The sequence below is a fragment of the Eleutherodactylus coqui genome, chromosome 1 (genome assembly GCF_035609145.1).
Source record: "Eleutherodactylus coqui strain aEleCoq1 chromosome 1, aEleCoq1.hap1, whole genome shotgun sequence".
NCBI lineage: Eukaryota > Metazoa > Chordata > Amphibia > Anura > Eleutherodactylidae > Eleutherodactylus > Eleutherodactylus coqui.
In genome coordinates, this window is record NC_089837.1 from 440,594,544 (window position 1) to 440,615,300 (window position 20,757).

General features: G+C 41.3%; 1 protein-coding gene across 1 annotated transcript in view; it reads left to right on the plus strand.

Annotated features, from left to right (window-relative positions):
• Positions 1 to 6,326: 6,326 nt before the first annotated feature.
• Positions 6,327 to 20,757, plus strand: part of TRPC4 (transient receptor potential cation channel subfamily C member 4) — a 187,040-nt gene continuing 172,609 nt past the window's right edge. The window contains exon 1 of the mRNA XM_066582564.1: positions 6,327 to 6,778. The gene's annotated coding sequence lies outside the window, so the exon portion shown is untranslated. The remainder of the gene's footprint in view (positions 6,779 to 20,757) is intronic.

Consider the following 20,757-nt stretch of genomic DNA (forward strand, 5'->3'; position numbering starts at 1 on the left):
TAACTTTTGATATAATTTATTTGACAGCACTTTTGCTTTACTGGAATACCCGGAAGTTCTTTAAATTAATAAAAGAAAATTAATTCAAAAGAAGACATGTACTTTAAATTGTGTTGTAACATTAGATGCACAAATGCAGATGCTTACAAATCAGTATAACAAGAGATCTCTGCATGCCATCTATGTAACAAGCTCATTTTTAATATTGGCCTGAAAAGAGTTTGGTTGAAAAACTTTATTTTAAACATAGTAAAGTTATTTAAAGCATACGGCGAAGTAAACTACGTTGGACTTTGGATTCTGGGATCTCTAACATTGTTCTATATTTTTATGCCTATTTTCATATAGCCTTTATCACAAAGACGTAGTAGTCGGGCAGGAGAGTAATGGCCTGCATTAGAGGAGGTCGTCTGTGTAATATATTAGTATACGAGGAGGAGGTCGTCTGTGTAATATATTAGTATACGAGGAGGAGGTCGTCTGTGTAATATATTAGTATATGAGGAGGAGGTCGTCTGTGTAATATTAGTATTTGAGGAAGAGGAAGTTGTCAGTGTAAGATATTATTATCTGAGGAGCAGGAGGTCTCTGTAATACTGGCGTAATTAAAAATCAAAAATTTACCGACTTCCCCTGTATGCCAATAGCAACCAATCACAGCGCAGCTTTCACTTGTTATACTGCTGAGGTAAAATGAAAGCTGCACTGTGATTGGTTGCTATGGGCAACACAGATTTCCTTTTGGACAGCTTTCATAAGAGTGGGCGCTGGGCTCATTTCTGTGTGGTACATAGTGGCTTAGTGCTGGTGGGAAGCTGTGTGGTAGTTGGAGCAGAGAAGGAGGTTGTCTGTGTAAGATATTATTAATTGAGGAGCAGGAGGTCTGTGTAATATATTAGTATTTGAGGAGGAGGAGGTTGTCTGTGCAATAGATTAGTGTATGATGAGGAGGAGGTCATCTGTGTAATAGATTAGTGTATGATGAGAAGGAGGTCGTCTGTGTTAGATAAGACTGTGAAAACCATCTGCTCGAGTGCAATTCCGGTATTTCACCCCCTCTCCCCCCAGGGGTAGTGGGGCTGTGTTATCCCCCCAAATTTGTCCCCATGGGATGAGTTATATATGTACCAAGTTTGGTTGAAATTGCTCCAGGAGTTCATGAGTTATGGTGGCACATACATACATCCTAATATATATATATATAGATTATCATTTCAGTAAAACCCCATTATGATAAAGACACTTGCTAACATTCTTTGCTTTAAAATGTAGTCCCAATGTAAGGGACTACCCTAAAGTGTTAAAATGTTGCCATAGAGATGGCTTGAAAGTGCGTCAAAAATAACACCAAAATTATAGCATGTGCAAAAATTTACACCAACTTACAACACAGTAAAACTGAGCGTGTTCCATAGACTTGCTAATTCACTGGGACTCCCATATAAGAAAAGACAATTTTTACTGCACCACAGGAGGAGCTGTGGACTGTGAGGCGAGGGAAGAGTAGCAGAGTATTAAGTCTACATGTGAGAGATACTACATGGAACGTGCACAGGGTGCTGCATAGAAGGACCTGGTGTGTCTGCTGCCTGGAACCCAAAAAATGGAGAGAGTCTGTGTTCTGACCCGAACCTGGTGGAAGCATCAGAGCTGATGCATTGATTCAAGGGAACCGTGGTAGAGTCATCCTTGTGACCTTGAACTAGCTTGTGACAGTGGTAGTTACAATTTCCACGAAGCAAATTGTTAGTGTGGCCGGCCTCAATTGTAAAATTAGATGTGCACACCATGAGGGACACTGTTAGGTAATGCACAGGCCTGTTGGTGAATCCACGAACTAGACTGAGGAGATCATACTGTTATGAAAACTGTTGTGACACGCACTGTCGCTGTCAATGAGTGAGATGGCAAATAGACTTTTTCAACTGAGTTAGAACCATGTGTTTCCAATTAGACCACATTGCTAAGAATACTGTTAACCCTTTAAAGATTAACTGTATTTTGTTAAATGAGTTGTACTTATGTTCTATGAGACTGAGCTTTGTATAGCTTATTTCACATTGTGTACAAAAGTATTATTCCTATGTTCTAGGTTGCTATAGCTAGCAACAAGTGATTTAAAGGGAACAGTTTTATTGCTGAAGAATCATTATTACCTTGTTCACTTTTATACTTCTATTTGTAAATAAACATTATTCATTTTGTTTACTCCATCTGCTTCACCGTATCCTCAATCCTGTATTGCTATATTACCATCTACAACACCTAAATTCTGGTCTTTAGCTGGCTGCAGTAGAGGAAGAGCAGGGAGCTTAGGCAAACTAGCCTAGTAGAATGCCAGAAGATCTTTGTGTGGGCCCAGGCTCTGAGCCAATAATGAACCCCAAAGGTCTAGCAGCAGACAAATCAAGCTGATTTGGGGCCAATCACTTGCCAATTGGGTCTACTGTATTTCTAATGAGTTGATCATTGTGTATCATATGTACAATAATAACAACAAATATGGCAATGCAATTTAAATTGGAAGTACACAGAACATGTGCTATACAGATGGAGGGCTTAGTCACACGGGCGTTTATTGCCGCGATTTGCGCATGCGCATGCGTCCGGCGACTTTTTAAAACCATTGCTTTGCAATGGTATCGGACACATGAGCGCTTTTTATGCGCTCGTCCGATAAATTAGAGAACAGAAATCGCAGATCGCACCTATCTGCGATCTGCGATTCCTGTTCTCTTCTCTATATGCGCTCAACGGGGCCGGCGGCAGCAGCGCCGACCCCATTGAGAACATATAGAAGACAAATCATTCTTCTCTGCCACAGCTGGAACAGCTGGAACAGCTGTGGCAGAGAAGAACGATGTTTGCCCATTGAATTCAATGGAGCGGCAATACAGCCGCTCCATTGAAAGCAATGGGCTGCCGGCGTGCGCGGGGTTAATTGTCGGGAAGGGGTTAAATATATAACCCCTTACCTGCAATGCATCCTTAAATGTGAAAAAATAAAAAAAAAGGATGTTCTCACCTGCTCCCGGCAGCTGGAGATCCCGGCGGTCGGCCTGCAGTGGGTGTGAAGGAGGTGTGACTCAGGCTTGCCCCTGATTGGCTCAGCCTGAGCCAATCAGAGGCTGAGCTCAGTCACACCCATTCATGAATTCATGAATGGGTGTGACTGAGACTTGCTTCTGATTGGCTCAGCGCTGAGCCAATCAGGGGCAAGCCTGAGTCACACCTCCTTCACACCCACTGCAGGCCGACCGCCGGGATCTCCAGCTGCCGGGAGCAGGTGAGTACATCCTTTTTTTTTATTTTTTCACATTTAAGGATGCATTGCAGGTAAGGGGTTATATATTTAACCCCTTCCCGACAATTAACCCCGCGCACGCCCGCAGCGCTTGCATTCAATGGAGCCGCTGTATTGCCGGCTCCATTGAATGCAATGCGCTGGACAGCTCCGGCCCGTTTCTAATGAAACGCGGCTAGGAGCAGATTTTCGGGCGATTTTTGGGCCGATTTTTCGGCGCCGGTCACGCGATTTGCGCATGCGCATCCGTCATGCGATGCGCAAATCGCGTGAAAAAACGCCCGTGTGACTAAGGCCGGAAGGTAAGAACCCAGAATCATATCATCTAGTGAACCTAAGACTGCGCATGACAGTGTGGGTGAGATACATTGCCATCCCCAGTCCAAAATCGCTGCCATAGGCAGTGAAACACCAGCTCACACAGTGATAAAATGCGTAATGTCACGCATTTGTATGGAATACTAACGGACACCTAGCCGGACACCAGCCATGTGTGTACAGGACCTGTGATGATGTCACCATTATGTTAGCAAGGTTAGACTATGTAACTCCATCACTGGGGATAAGGAACCTTTGATGATGTCACCGTAATGTGATCAAGGGCGGAGCATGTAAGTCACTCACAAAGCCACTCACGCACGGACAGACAGGTCACCATTAGTAGTTTGACTGTGGGCCTTATTCATCCTTGCTAAGTTCTGTACTATATAAACATACACAATTTTACGCCTGTCAGCTCATAGTTAATTCTGCTAGCACACTTTGTTCTGTCCAGACTAGCCAGAGTTAACAGCTCCTGTGCCTTCTAGTCAGGGTAATTACACTGCTATGTGTCTGAGAAGTGTGCTGGTGATTGACAGGTCTATCTACCTATCGGCTCCTCCCGCATCCCTATAAGATCCAGCTCTTGCTGCCTGGGGGGGCCGATTATTGTTCAGTTTTCAGTGTTCGTTGAGTAAGCCTGCTACTCTTACCTGCTGGTAGTCTGGCCCTGGTACTTTGTGTCATGTTTTCAGTGTGCTAGCCAGTCTGCTTCTGTCAGTATCTTGCATCTGTCATCTTGTCCGCTAGACCTTGCTTTTTTTTTCAGTGTTCGCTGAGTAGTCCAGCTGCTCTGACCTGATGAATGGCGGTCCTGGTACCTTGTGCGAATTCTTCAGTCTGCTAGCTTGTCTGCCTTGTTTGGTATCCTGCTTCTGTCAGCTTGTCCGCTACACCTCACTGTTATCAGCCAGGGCCTTACCATCTGCCTCTGTCCTGTTTGTACTGTTCGTGTTGGTTTTGTCATCTGTCTTTCCTGTCGGTGTTAGTGGGTAATTGTCTCTTGCATAGGTACGGCGGTCCCTGCCTGTCCTCCCCTAGGAAGCGTAGGGTCAGAGTTGGCGGCCTGGACGTGTCCACCATCAGGGCTATCTCCAGGAAGGGACAGTAGCATGGGGGAACCCCGTGCCGTGCGTACCTAGGCACCCCACTAGTACTGTAACAGTTTGCATCTACTATGTATTCTTACCTATACTCTATCTAGGGACAGAATAGCTCCCCTAGGTTCTAAATGTCAGGTCCTCCCTAGTAAGAAGGTTACCCTACTTTTAGGCAGGGACCGTCTAGCCAAGTAGGTTAAAAAGTTTATTCTATTTCTGTTATTTGCCTTTTTTATGAGCCCGTGTTAGTACCAAATAGTACCAAAAATACATGATGTTGCAGCAAGCTTTCAGGATACTGCCCCCTTCCTCAGGCTATGCATGATTCATTACATTGCATTGCATTCATTAGCCTGAGCAAGGGGGCGATATCCCGAAAGCTCGCTATAACATCATGTATTTTGTTAGCCATTAAAAGGTATTATATCTACAAGATGACTTGGTTTCTCTTACTGAGAGCAATCACGCTTTACTCTACTGGCTAACACCATACTAAACCTCTTTTCCACAGTACCAAATAAACATGTTTTTCTCTACTTTGGTGTTGCTTGTATTTGTGGTCATATAATATGTGTATATTTCCAGCCCTCTTCGGGACTAAAGTACAACATGCGAGTAGGATGCTATCCGCACATCCTGCACGAACGAGATACCTAGTAGAACCTGATACACGCTCATAGAAATGACCACAACAATCTGTAGGACATGCCTGTCATTGAACTGCCATAATAAACATAACTCTCGGGTGTTGACTGGATAAAACAGTCCAACCTTTCAGGCTGCATGTGATTTTTTTTCTTTTTAGGTTATTCTAAAGCCTTCCTGGATATTGTGTAAAGCGCAGCTGTATTCCCGAGGAGCAGATTAGGACTGGCATTGCATTTACAGGCTGTGTATGGGAGCTGCATTGAAAACATCCATTAGATATAGCAGACAGTATTATTCCTGGATAACTACTAGAAAAAATGTAATTTCCTCAATTTCACACTGAAAATGTAAAAAAAAAATGATTTAAATGGGAACTCGCATGGAACTGTTTTCACAGTCATTTTCCTTGGTTTTGTAACATTTCTCTGGGCAGATGTACACAGCATTCCCCATAGGACTCTCCACGCTATTCTACACTGTGTACAGATAGGCTGTCAGTTCCAAAATCCTGTAGGCAGAGGGGGAAAAAAGCTGAATTTAAAACAGAAGCGCTGTCGGTGTAAAGCAGAATAAATCACAACCATTTTATACAAAAGTTACTTCTTTTTTGTATTTTTTTTCACTGGGGTTTTAGCTTTCTTTTTTGTCTTTTTTTGTCTTTTTATGTTTTTTTTTATCCCAGATATAGATGGAAAGAAATTTGCTATTTAAATTCAATAGAATAGCATTGACCTGATTAAAATCCTGGATACTTTTGTCAGGCTTTACGAGTCTGCGAGGTGCTCAACAGATTTTGCTGTGAGTGACAGGAAGAAAAAACATACTAGGCAGGCAAATGGAGCCAGCAAATCAGTAGCAAGTGATCAGCGAGCAATAGGGGAGATGCAAGACAGGAGCTTTAAGTCAGTGGAAGGAAGGAGAAACTACTCAGAGTGGGAGAGAAGGATAATCGAATGGGAAAGCAGGGAGATCAAAACAGCATGAAGGGATACCCTAAGGGATTTCACCAAAGAGAGGCGGATACTTTCCAGCTGGGAAAGATGCAGCCTCCATATAAGTCAATGTAGGCTAGCAGCAGTCCAGACAAGTGCAAGTGCTAATCTTTATTTTATGTGCATGCTTCTTAACTACAGCAAGACATTGAGCCTGGAGATGACATGATGACAATTTTGCAGTCAGCCTGGGATATTCTTATACACTTTGCTATTGATTTTAGCTCTTCGCCTCTTAAAAGCTTATAGAAATTGAGAAAAACAAGACGCCGTGCCATGAAGAACAGATCATATGACAAGTGTTTAATGTTTTACCTATAATTTTTTCCCCCATGAAGTTTCACTGGGAAAAACTCAATTTGGAGAATCTGTGAACTTCCTTTATGGATATCAGAAAATTGCAATTGCACCAAGTAAGTACTAAATAACTTACTATACCTTTTTTTTGTATACGTTATTTTAGAATTCAATGAAATGTAGTGTTCTTTAAGTGGATTGAATCTGGTCTTATCTCTTGTCTTATATCTAAGGGTCATTTATTGTATTATGTATTGGTCCTGCTTGTTGCATTTTTATCAATCTTACTTAGTAACGTGGTTTATTAAATGTAGTATATGCTTTAGCATCAGCAGAGATAGCAGGCTGTTTCAGTACGGTAGTTTAAGGCTGGCGAACGCTGACACCTGCAGGTAGGCTGAGAAACCGAATATTGGAAAATAGGAGAGTTTAGGAACATTTTTTAATATTGATACATTTGGATATCAGTTAACTGATACTTTATTTATATCTCAATAGCGTCTAAAGTATCATTCATCCCTATGGAACACTCGCAGGAAGCTGAGATATAAGAAGTTGTTTGTCACTCACGAGCTTGTGTTCACTAATGACTTGCCTTGCTAGCAAAATATCAGCTCTAGATAATTACAGTTCGCTCACATCAGGGTCGGTTTGGAACCTCCGATGCTTATCTCTGTTAGAAAACAGGGTGAAATAGTGAAACGAGCAGAGTTATTTCCTCCTGTAAATTCTAACAAAATGCCAGACTGCAAGACAGAAATCAAACGGACCCCTATTATAGTCATTGGGGGGCCGTTCGGCCAAGGGGTGCCATTTTGCTGCTTTGCGAACAGAGTAGGAAAACGGAATCCCCTAAGGCTGATGTAGAAGCGCGCTAAAAACAGAAGTTAAAACTAGATTTCTTTTAACTCTACAGAAGGTTACTGAGGTAACCAGAGGAATTTTAGTGTGAAGACCTTAACTCCATATATTCGAGCTTCTTTGGCCCTGGACATGGTAGGGAAGAGGAAGATGCAACAATTGGTGCTAACTGAAGTTGTTATATCTATATTTTATATGGTTTGGTGTTGTAATATGTGGTCAAAAAGTTGCAAATAACTTCTATTGAATGCAGTAATTCTAAAATAGCAATTATTTTACTTATTTATATAGCACATACAAATTCCGCAGTACTGTACAGTCATTGCTTACATTGGTCCCTATCCCCATTGGTGTTTTACAATCTAAATTCCCCCATCAGTATGTTTTTGGAGTGTGGGAGGAAATGCAAACATGGGAAGAACATACAAGCTCCATGCAGATGTAGCCCATGGTCAGATTTAAACCTAGGACCGCAACGCTGCAAGGCAACAGTGCTAACCACCGTGCAACATAGTTTCTAAATCTTATTAAACATTATGCTTGATGTGTGATATCAATGGAATATTATACATCAATAATATTATGTTTCCATTAAAATAGATTAGGAATGAGAAAATCTTCAAAAACTCTCTTCTCCATTTACTCTCCAAGAAGCAAATCAGTGTGATTTAGGGCAAATCTCAAACCTAGATAATCTACTTTTCCTCTATTTGGTTTCAAAGTGAATTTATTATCAAGTTTCTATATAAAGGGCATCCAGGGGTAGAACATCTCTCTTCATGTCCAACCAGGGGTTTGAGAATATGTGGGAAGTCTACCACTAGTCCCAGTCCTCAGAGCCCTCATAAGATGCCTATCGCAATGTCCTTCAGCAAGTGTGATTGCACACACTAAGCAGTACCCTTAACTTCCATTTGGCATAGCATTAAAAAGACTAGATCCAAGAGGCAATTCCAAAGGGTCGCAGCCAAAACTACATGGTACCTCCTAAATAATCAGGCTGGGAATTGGTAAAATTAGCATATAGTAGAAGTTCTCCAGCCCTGCTCTGAATGGGCATCTGGGGCATCAAGCAACTACAGTAGCACCAAATGGAGCATTTTACCACGAGCAGGCTATCGATTGCTACTTATCAAAGGAGTCTGGTGGAAAAATGTGTTACTTTCCAGTCTTGTATCTTTAGGGCACTGTTTTGTTTTGCCTTGATATAGTAGTTACATGCTATATTCTACAAAGTGCCATTAGATAAATCTTGCAGGTGATAATATGGAATGATGTCTATATAAATGTTCCTTCCGGGTTCTCGTGTGATGTGTTATTGGGCATTATTACCACTTGGTATCATTAGTGTCTTATTCAGAACACTGAAGCATTTCTTAATTAAATTACAAACTGCAGCTTGCCTTGGATTATGGCTTGAATGAGAGGAAGCATTACTTAGGCCCTGCCTTCTCACTCTGCAATCTTATTAAGTTGATGGGATCACACAAACATTCATTTTACTTCACTGCATTAAATAAAGTTGCTATGATTAGGAAGACGTATGAATAAGATGAATGGAAATGGACATCTACCACTAGGATAGACCTCTATCAGTTGTTGTCGTAGAAAGATGTGGAAATATCCCCAACTACTAAATGGCTTCCCATGGTGCGGATTAGAGGGCCACAAGGTAATATGCTGCCAGTCTGCAGTCCCAAGAAGACTCATATGTAGAAATTTTCCATCTCGACAGACTTCAAAACGAAAAGTCCTTACGATTCTATGAGGAGGTACTTGAAGCCTCTCTGTATTTCATAAAGGCACACTGGTCCAGTAAATTAGGAAGTGGCAATAGCTATTTCCATCTAGTGAGTTCTATGTTTTAGATCCCTACTAGCAACATAGGCTCCACTGAGTGGGGCAGTTGTCCTCCCTAGCTTCTTACTATCAGAACTGATAGATGTCCTCAGTTAAAAATGTCTATCCTCAGAAACCTGTTAGCAGTTCCAAGCACCTAAAACTGTCTACAACTCTGGAACTCTCATGTAGATTCCAAAACGTATCTGGTTATAGTTCCTGGACAAAGCTTACTGCAAAACAGACTTTTAGAATTCCTCAAGGCTCTTGCCACTAGTGGTTGAACAGTCTGTTGGCTGGGCTGGATCGTCTGCTCAGCCCAGTGTTTATTCCATAACACCGCCCTCTTTGCTTCTGTGATGTGGATGACGTCATCTATAGGATGATCAAAATATAGCACATGTACCAGGAAATCGTGCACTGGCGTATGCACGGATGAAAGCCAGATCATTCAGTCAGTATGATTGCGACAATATTATTTTTTTTTTTGCTGTACTACTTTTAAAAAATAATATATCTTTGGAAAAACATTTTAAAAAATTCTGACACCATCTTCTGACAGCTATAATTGTTTTATTTTTTCATCAACATAGTTGTGTGAATGATTGTTTTTTGTGGGACGTCCTGCAGTTTCTATTGGTACCAGTTTGGCGTACACATGACTTTTTGATTACTTTTTATTAAATCTTTTCTTGGAGAAGGGGTAACTAAAAAAAGCGCAATTCTGGCCTTCTGTACGTTCACCGTCTGGAATAAAAAATACATTACTTTGATAGATTGGACTTTTACTGATGCAGCAATTACAAATATATATATATATATATATATATATATATATATATATATATATATATTTTGCTTTGATTCTTTTGTTATAAATATAGTAAAAGTCTTCTTTAAAATCCCTAATAACGTTAATCATTTTTTAAAATAATTAATAAAACTTTTTTAAACTCATATTTTTTTAGTCCCCACAGGGGACTTGAACTTGTGACTTTGTTCGCTCCTGCAGTAAAATGTAATACCACACTATACCGCAATCTGGCAGGCATTCTATCAAGCCATGCCAAAGGCTCCAGGCTGCCATGGCAACTGAATGGCACATTGTGATCTCATCACACTGGGACTATTTGGGACCCCACAAAACCAAACGGGGGGTTTAAATGTACATACAAACCCAGAACACACAAGATGTTTATGTACGCCCTGTGTTGTTAAGAAGTTAAAAGGGAAAAATCTTATTAAACACTTGGGCCGCCTGCAGACAGGCGGAAATTCCACGGTGGAATTCCCTGCGGAATTTCCGCCCATGGAAGCTGCCATAGGATTGTGTTAGCAAACGCTATCCTAGGCAGACAGGCGCGATTTGGCCGCGCGAAATCTCGCGCAGCAAACAAATCGCGGCATGCTCTATTTCTGTGCGGGGCTCGCAAAGCCCCGCACAGAAATGTCACTCCCTGGCCGCCGGCTCCGCTCTGCGCATGTGCTGGCTGCCTGGCAGCCAGCACATCAAAGAGCCGGGGCCGTGGGAGCAGGGGAGTGACGCTCTTCTCTCTGCAGACGCTCGGGTCGGGTCCCGCTGCGAGAATTAACGGTAATAAAATGTTAATATATATAGGTAATGAATTATTGAACCAATATAGTGGAAGTATGGAGGCTCAGTTAGCCCTGTTGAATTACAGCGTTGGGGTCCAGGATGCAAATCCCACCAAGGACAACATCTGCATGGAGTTCGTTTGTTCTCCTCTAGAGGGACTGTTCTCCCCTACGATTTTCCTCTAGATACTCTGGTTTCCTTCCACACTTCAAAAATATATGAATAAGTGAACTTAGACTGTGAGCCCTAATGTGGACATCAAGTGATATATAGATATATAGAGCTGAAGAATAAGTATACAGTAGCACTATATAAATGTGCAAAATAAATTCAAATAAATACTGAGTCTATTCTGTATTAAATAATAAACATTCAACTTGGATCAGAAACCGGGAGGCTGGTGGGACACATGCCTGGGGTGCTGGGTCCCAGGGGGCACCAACAAGCCCTGAGTAAAGGAAAGTCTGGCTAGGAGTCCTTAGAAAGTCTACTTTAAGCAACAGTCCTGGATATGAGGGCAATACAGATAAAGCATAGCTGAAATTACTCATGACAATGACATAACCTAGGGCATAGTTACCATTAAGGCAGACCATGTGACTGCTTTGGATGGAGGACACCAAGACCTGGTTGGTCCCTTACCCTTTGCTACATAGCGACAAGAACCTGTGCCGATTTGCCTCTCCAGAGGAACTGCATTGTTAGTAAATAAGAGGATGGGTAATTGTCTCAAGGATAATTGAAAGGGTGCGGAGGAAACAAACACCGCACTTCTGTCTTCAGCAAAACCTGGCATGATAATTGGGAGCCATTTTGATGTTTGCTATGGGAATCACTTTTCTATAGTATGTACCATCGTAAACTCACAGGTATCACAGTGCCAAAAACTTAGACTCTACTTATTACTCTAAACTGCATTCAAAATGTATATGAATACTTAGAGACATATTATTTATATTGCTCTCCTTGGCCCTCCTAGCACTTTAATACTAATGTTCACCATTCAGCCAGTTTATTCCTAATAAACTGCGTATTCTGAGCAGTAAAAACACTGACAAAGCCCACGGCTGCCGACACAGGATCACTTTCTGGTTATGGGATTTATAAATCCCTCCTCCATGAAGCGATGGCTGTGATTGGCTCTTTAAGTGTTGCATTCATGGGCTGAGCCGTAACCAAAAAGTGATCCTGTGTCGGTGGCCGAGGACTATGGAAACTGTGCCAGGGCTCTGGAGTGCAGTGGGAAGAACATGGACCGAGTATGCTTGGTAAGTGACTGGGCTGACCTGCGTGCAGCAATTGCGTTTTTAAAGCCCTTTTCAAGCACCTAAAAGCATTCCTATTGACTTTTTTATGAACTACAACTAGGGCTTACTTTCAGGTTAGGGCTTGTATTTTAAGCCCTCCCAAAAATCCATATAAAATTATGCTCTGGCTTATTTTCAGGATAGGTCTTATTTTAGGGGAAACAGGGTAATATTACATAACAGCTACAAAATCATGCGTGACAGTGTAATGCACACTAAAGTGTTTTTCTTTTTACATCAACATCAATCACTTAGTTATTTATGGTCTCTCACTTAATGACTAGAGCTTGATGCTTGTTCGAGTATTAGCATACTCGATGGTACTCGTTACTCGAACAAGCATCAAGCAGTGTTCGATTCCGCCCCAGTTTTTGGCTCCTCCCCACTGTGACGTGCCTGTTTTGGCCCCTCCCTGCCGCGACACAGCGTGCGCCAGTGGAAAATTTTTGTCTGGCAGGCGGGGGGGGGGGGGGGGGGGGGGGAGAGAGCTCTCGAATTTTACGAAGAGCTCGACTCGAATACCGCGGACCTGAGCATTTGGGTGCTCGCTCATCTCTATTAATGACACATAAAGAAGTATGCAAATCTCTTCTACATAGATCTTCTGATCACTCCCTTTTAATCCTTTTCCTTCTAAAGATGTATATCATATGTCCAGGCAGGGAGGCATGTCAGTAGGCAGGAATGTATGAGATATGTCATTGATACTAGAGACTCTGTCTCAAGCTAGATTGCAGTTAAAGATGCAATATTGTTCCAGTTTTAAAGACGATCTGTTATGTCCTCCGAAAAGGGAAACTGACCGCATAGAGTACTTTTACAGCTGTTTAATCACTGATTCCTCGGCTGTTTTTTATTTTTGTTCAAGCTCCCCTTGTTTGCCCGTAATGGCTCCCATTACTTTCGGAGCACGATACTAACCAGCTGTCAAGTAGGCATTGGAAGCCGCTCACATGACAAATGACTAGTATCAATCTCCAAAACTAATGGGAGCCATTGCTGACAAACTGAGGAACAGGAGGGGGCTAGTGCAAAAAAAAAAAGCAGAGGAACATGCAAGGATCTGTCCAGAAAGGCATAATACAGAAGCTAAAAAATCCATACTACACCATATGAAACTGTCCTTAGTTAATGCATGGTTAGGTTTAGAGATATATAGTTCAATCGTTTTTATTAGAGTTTTTCATTGTAACAAACACACAAATCTTGTCTTGCAGGACCACATATAATAGGTAGCACATGTAATGAATGAAATACGTGTAATACACAAAACCTAAAGAATGGAGCATGACCTTGTGTCCCTGCCATTATCACCCTGTCTAAACACGTGACGTGTCCTACGCGAGGCATGGATAAATGACCCTGTCATCATATGTTTATCACTACAAAGAGATAAAATACATTGGTCTCTACTTTATCACCTTCCCAAAAAAATGTTTCGAACTGTCAGCTAAAAGAAACCATGGTGCCCTGGTTATCACTAGATTACACCCAGAGAGGGAATAACCCTGGGAAAAAATAAATAAATAAAAAGAGCAGAGAAAATTCACCATTCAGTACGCATTGAGCAAGGGGACATGACAGGGGTACGAGAGGGAAGGGTAAGACACAAGAGGAGCGGGGTCGGCGAGTAGAAGGTTTAGAGATTTATACTTATTGATTGCAGTTAGGCTGCTCTCATACAGGCGTCTGTAAAAATGCAGTGTTTTTAAATGTAGCATATCACAGCGTTTTTGAACAGCCTTTTCAAGCGTGTTTAACAGCATTTTTAAATGCATCCCATTATTGCAATGGGTGATGCGGTGTGTTAAAAATTGATGTAACACACTAAAATAGAGCAGACAGCGTTAAAAAATCACTGTATTAAAAACGCTGCACTCGAACGCTCGTCTGAGAAGCCCCATTGAAATCAATGGAGGCGTTTTACAGCGTTTAGCGCAGCACTGTGCTAAATGCTGTAAAAAATGCCCATGTGAGAGCTGGTAGAAGGTGCAGGAAATGATATACCTGTATTGTATAATACCCAATTTGCATGCAAAATCAGTTGGTGCATTACTATAGTATTCACATATCTGTTAGTGTAGATATGTGGTATGCATGAACTCCTCACATCATAAAGTTTATTCCAAAGTACATTTTGCTTGCATAAGGCCAGTCTCACACAATCATTTTTTCGTGACATCTTCGCTTTTCTTTGAGTATGCGAGGTTCAGAGAAAGGATTTCCCTTGTGCTGTACTATTGGTAGGCTACAGCCAGTGAGAGAGCTGGGATTGGCAGGGCAATGTGAACCTCCGGAGTAGGCGACACCATTGCGGGTATTAAAACTGGACCTCCAGTGAGTGGATGAGCTGCTCCCTGTTATCTCCACCCGTCCACCATCAGGGCTGGCAGTGTGAGCACATCTTTAGAATTTCTGTTATTCCCTGCTGTTTTTCAGCCTGGCTTACAATCTCTCAAGGTTGTTCACTATAACTGTTATCGCTCCTGATCATCTTGTGGAAGAAGAAACACCTTGAGCAATTCCTTATATTTTCATAGTTCAGCTGTCAGTTTTACTCATTTGCTGCCTGTATAGGTGACAGTGTGTGGCTGGCAAAGTTAGCATGAATGCCTTACCAGTAAGGTGCATGCGGTTCAGGTCAGCTTTAGTGAGTGGTTGTGAGCCCTCCGCAGCTGCGTGTTCTGCCTGTACTTTCGCTTGGATATTATCAAGTTTTTTTTGCATTCTATGTGGGTTATTTGACCTATATGTTGTGACAAATTTTTGGGGTCCCGAACAGTCTTTATCCATGGTTGCCCTGAAATGTGATAACTGTTTATAAGTAGTGTGCTTATCATACTCTGCACCATCACCTCTTGTTGGGGAAAGGCGTTATTGTTATCTTATTTCCTTAGGGGATTTATGATTAATTTAAACTCAAGGAGCGTTTCATTATCTTGCTCCTGATTCGAGTCTCTTCTCCTCTCTCACTAGGGAAGAGTTTTTGATTTTTTTTATACTCGCTTTACTGAAACATAGGCATACATATGAACCTTACAGCAAGCTTTTACATAGTGTCTTACATCCATATCTTTCACATCTACATTTATCAAGCGCATTTGAACATAAGAATACAACAAAATTTCTGGCCGCATACTAATATACAACGTCCTCGCAATACTCATAATGACCAAATCCTAGTTTTGGGAAGCTCTCATCTGATCGAGCGAACATTGGAATGCATGCTGTGTTAGAACCGTGTTCTGAGAGTTACACCATTAGGGCGCCCACCCACTGGCGATTTTTTTTCCCTGCGAAATTCGCAGCATTTTTTTCTCTGCAGGGGTCTATGGGACTTGTAATGTTAAAATCGCGATCGCGCAAAATCGCGATTTCGCGGTAAATTGCGATTTTGCGCGATCGCGATTTTAACATTACAAGTCCCATAGACCCCTGCAGAGAAAAAAATGCTGCGAATTTCGCAGGGAAAAAAATCGCCAGTGGGTGGGCGCCCTAAACCCCGCACCTTTTGAAATGTTTCTGGGCATTTTCTGCTTTTGTATTCAACTTTCTCATAGGGCAACAAGAAATTCACCAGGGCACACCACTGGGTGGCCAACAGCGGGCGTCTATCCATGCATCTCAATGCTATTGACTTAGGTGCAAGAAACAGCACTTCGCACAGAAAATTGCATACATGATGCTACCATAATTCTTCATCTATCAGGCCCAATAGCATATCTCAAGGGTACAAGCAATTGGTTTATTGGAAATTGAGAAATGCCGTGACATCTACCCAAAAGGAATGTATCAACTGAGAATTCCATATAAACCAAATAAAATCTGCATCAGTAGATTGACATCTATGCATTGCATCGTTGGAATTCTTTGAAATTTTTAGAGTCTCTTAGGACATCTTTGATGTAATATGTACAATTGTGTTATTTTATTGTTGGCAGCTGGTAATACTTGTGTAAAGGATGCCATGGCTGTATGCCAATCCTCCTCTGACACAGAGGGGGCAATTACTTTCCTTCTATCCAAAATAGTCAATGGAATCCGCACAATTTTAGATTGTATGAGATGGGCGTATATCATCAAGGCCAAACCCCTAGGACCCTGTGTCTTTAAAATTCTTATTAGGCGGTCAGATGAGAATGGCAGACTTGTGCCTGTAACGCATGTCCCAGTTGCAGATATCTATGGATATTTTTTTGTCCTTTGTGTGCATCAGTTCTCTCTGCTTCTAGGTTTATTTAATCAAGGTGAGAGAACTCTGTGTGTATTTTTCAACCTCCATTTCTGGACTATTTAGTGCATTTGATCCAGAACTTTGTGGGGTTGTGGATATTTTATAATTATTTTGTTTCTTTCATTTTCCCATGATTTTAACCTTTGCAATCCAATTTTGGGATTTGATTCCTAGGGGGCTTTCTCTTTCTGCCATTATACAATAGCGCCATCTGCTGGCTAGAGCCAGTACTGTGGTATGAGACATGCTGGAGAGGCCCCCCGACAACAGAGCGGCCAGTAATATACAGTAAGAATACCCTGCTGGACATCTTCCGACATCAGAGCTGTACAGCCTTCAAATAGAATGTCTTTAGACGTCAGACAGTGGATTGGAAAGGGTTAATATCTTATATGTAAAACGCAAAATCTGTTTGTTAGTGTCATATACAAACTCACAGTTCTGGTCCGATTTGAGTGAGATTTTCCATGAGTGTTCTTCAGCACCAGGCGATGAATACTGGCGAATTAAAAATCGAAAACTTACCCTGTAATTTTTGATGCCAATAGCAACCAATCACAGCTCATCTTTCATTTCTTATACTGATGAGGTAAAATGAAAGCTGCGCTGTGATTGGTTGCTATGGGCAACAAATACTTTTTTTTGGACAGCTTTCATAAGAGTGCAGTACGAATGATTTGGGACTGCTGCAAAATGGCGCAGTAACATCAGTTATTATGTAGAAGAAGGAAATAACTTTAAAAGCCCTATTTTCAATAACCAATCCCAGCGCTTATAGCATCATGCAACGCACAGGTATATCACCTAGTCTATTATATAACAAAAGTTGTGTTTTAATAGGAACCTTTCCTGTCATCCAATGTTAATGTATTTAAAAAAAATACTCCTCTTTGTTACAAAGTGACATGAAGGAAGACCTCCCTATCAACGGCCTGTCAAGACAATTGCATTCATGTAAGCAGGTAGTCTGCTTACATGAAATATATAGGGTTAATAAGTGTACTTTATGGTGTGTAATTTCTGTATTTTATAGGTTGTTACTTTTTATAAAACTTACAGCTGAAAACCCGATTTTTGGCCTTTTCAGTTCTCGTTATTTTATAAAGATATGTGCGTCAGCCTAAGCGTTATATATGAACTCTATGCATGATGAACTTGTATGCTTGTGTGACGCTTATGAAAGTTTTATAAAGCTTTTATAGAGCTCTAGACAATGTGATATGTGCTTGTATCCGTTCTTAGATAGGAAGGATTCATTACGGCCGAATGCGCACGACCGGGTCGGATTCCGAACGGAAATTCTCGCAGCAGAATCAGACCCCCTGCCCAACCAGGGACGCCCAGAGACCCATGCTCACCTATCTAGATCTGCCGCAAGAGTCTTGGCTGGTGGGCCGGCGCGTATGTGCAGTGCAGAGCATGACACGCAATCACACCAGTGATGATGCGGATCTGCAGTGATTTCAAAATTGACATTTTGGAATCGTTGCAGATCGGGCGGCTTCCATTGACTGCAATGGAAGCCGTCCGTGCGATTTTCCGTGCCGAATAGAGAGTGCTGTGTTTTTCCCCCGCGAGTGGAAAATCACAGTTGTTTTCTCTCGTGGGCAGGGAAGAATCTTTTATACGCAGCATGCTAGGGTTGGACATTGCTGCAGAATTTGCGGTGGGCATCTGGCCGTGAATTCTGCAGTGAAAATCCATCCTTGGCCATTTAGCCTCCTTCAGGTTTTTCTTGATCATAATATTTTCTATATAAAGGGTTCTACTTTTAAAAGAAATGAGAAATAAATCTTGTCATTGTATTTGGCTGCATTTTACTTAAATGTGCATCGCTCTGTTCATCAGAACAATTCTTGACATCCTCCTCTGACCCCTTTCATGGACTAGTTTCTTACATCCACAGGTTTCTGTTTAACAGGATGTTTTTCCTCACTCACACTCTGTATACCCTCCACGCTACTGCATGAGAAAACCCCACTTAGGTAGCAACTTGTAAAATACTGGCCCCAGCCAATCTAGCACTGGTGACCAGGCCTTGTTGGAAGTTGCTTAGATCACTAATTATTCCTATTCTAATTTGGATTCACAATTAATTTGATCCACTGCTCTCCGGGGTCATATCTCTAATGTCCAAGCATGGAAGCTCCAATTATGAAAGGGCCCATGGCTCTATTAAAGTGGCTATTCAGTGTACATTTCTCTTCTATCCTGAAAGTTAACAATGTTGTACAATAGGTAAGAAGTAGTAATAATAATAATTACACTGTGCCACACAATTTTTGTAACAGACAAGCAGATAATCGGCTTATAGTAACCTTAGTGCGCTGAATTCAAACATGATATCTGTTTTTTTCTGCCACATAAGGTTTTACGGTTATGTGGAATAATGTAATCCACTTGCCTGGGATGTACTTTATTTTTTGGAAATCTGCCTATACAATTAATCCCCTAGGCTCGCTATTAACCTTGCTTAATAAAAAGAATACCAAAAGTGATTGCACAACTATTTTGCAATTGCTGTTACACATCGTGTGCTGACTGAACACTATAAGGGTAGGTTTATGTAACATATAGGGTATGTTTCCATATAGCGGAAATGCTGAGGATCATCCACTAGTAAGTTGTAATTAATTAACTGTGTTTTTACAGGTTATTGGTTAGACTGAGACTATTTTTCAAAATGTAATATCAATATGGCTGAGCAGTGGGAATATCTGAACAATCAAGACAATTTCTGCTATGTCTGTTCACAAAAAAGACACAGCAGAGGAAAATAGCATCTTTGGTAAAGTGGGCCTATCACAAGTATTTGGGAATAAAGCTTGGTGGCCAAGATAAGAAGTGGCACCACACATTATCTGTGTGTCATGTAACACTCATCTCACACAGAGGCTGAAAGGCAAGAGTAGATGGTATGGCGAGAAGAAGGAGACCACCATACTGACTGTTGTTTCTGCATGACAAATGCCAAAGGTTTCTTCAGTAAAAAGAAAGATAATATTCTGTATCCAGATATACCTTCTGCAATAAAACCTGTGCCTCATGACGCTAGATACATCATTTGCTCGGGCAACCTGTTTATACCGGCAGATAAATTGTTGGCTTGTTCAAACAAGAAATCATTCAGTCATTCACATTCACTGTATATGTGATTGAGAACGATTAAATGATCAGGATTTAAACCGAACGATTAGTGAACAAGCCAACAATGATTTTTATATCTGCATAAAATGAACGATTTTTTGAATGATAATCTTTCCATGTGAAAGGGCCTTTAGTCCCATAAAATCCATTTAAGGGATTTTTATACTGTACTCAAGATGAATGCTTACAATCCATTCAGGCTAGCATGGCACAAATTTAAATGTGTACCTGTTAGTTCCTTTTTTTAGATAAGTAATAGTGTATGTGGAGATAATAAACTTTCTAATATATGTTGTTAAAGGCAATATGTCAGCTCAAACACACCATCCAAACTGCAGGCATGATGTTATTGAACAGGAGCAGCTGAGCAGATTGATATATAGTTTTATGGGGGAAAGATTTAGTATAACCTGTATTTTATTCATTTACATCTCTGCACATTCTAAGTGTTAGGGGTCCAGTGGGCGGTCCTATTGGTGACTGTACATACAGAGGTAACTGCCAATCACTGATAGGACCGCCCACTGGACCCCTCCACTCAGAATGTGTAAAGATATAAATTAATACAATACAAGTTAGATTGAATTTTCCCCATTAAACTATATATCAATCTGCTCAGCTCCTCTTGCTCTATAACATGGTGCTGGCAGTTTGGACAGCATGCTCAAGCTGACAGATTCCCTTTAAAGTAAAATGCCTCTTTATTTCTGTACCTGGATATTGAATTGTATGTAACTATTCTGAAACTCTGAACTCACTGAGAAACCAATAGTTGTAACAGTGGTTGAGCAGACTGAAATATCATATTAAACAAAGCAAAGCTGCAGAGAAAATGAGGAGGAGGGAGGGAGCTGCCTTCTAAGTATTAGGGCCCATTCAGCCAGCTGTACATTCGGGTACAGTATTGCACTGAGCACACCGACCAATATTTATGAAACTATTCACATGACCTATTTTTCAGAGGGGTCTAGCAATAGATAATCTCTCTCTTCCCTTTAAAATTCAGCTGAAATAATTTTCAGTGAGTCATAAGATATTTGGTGCTCAGAGAAGCTTTCGGTTGACACTAGGGTTGAGCGAACGTACTCTGCCGAGCTTGATGCTCGTTCG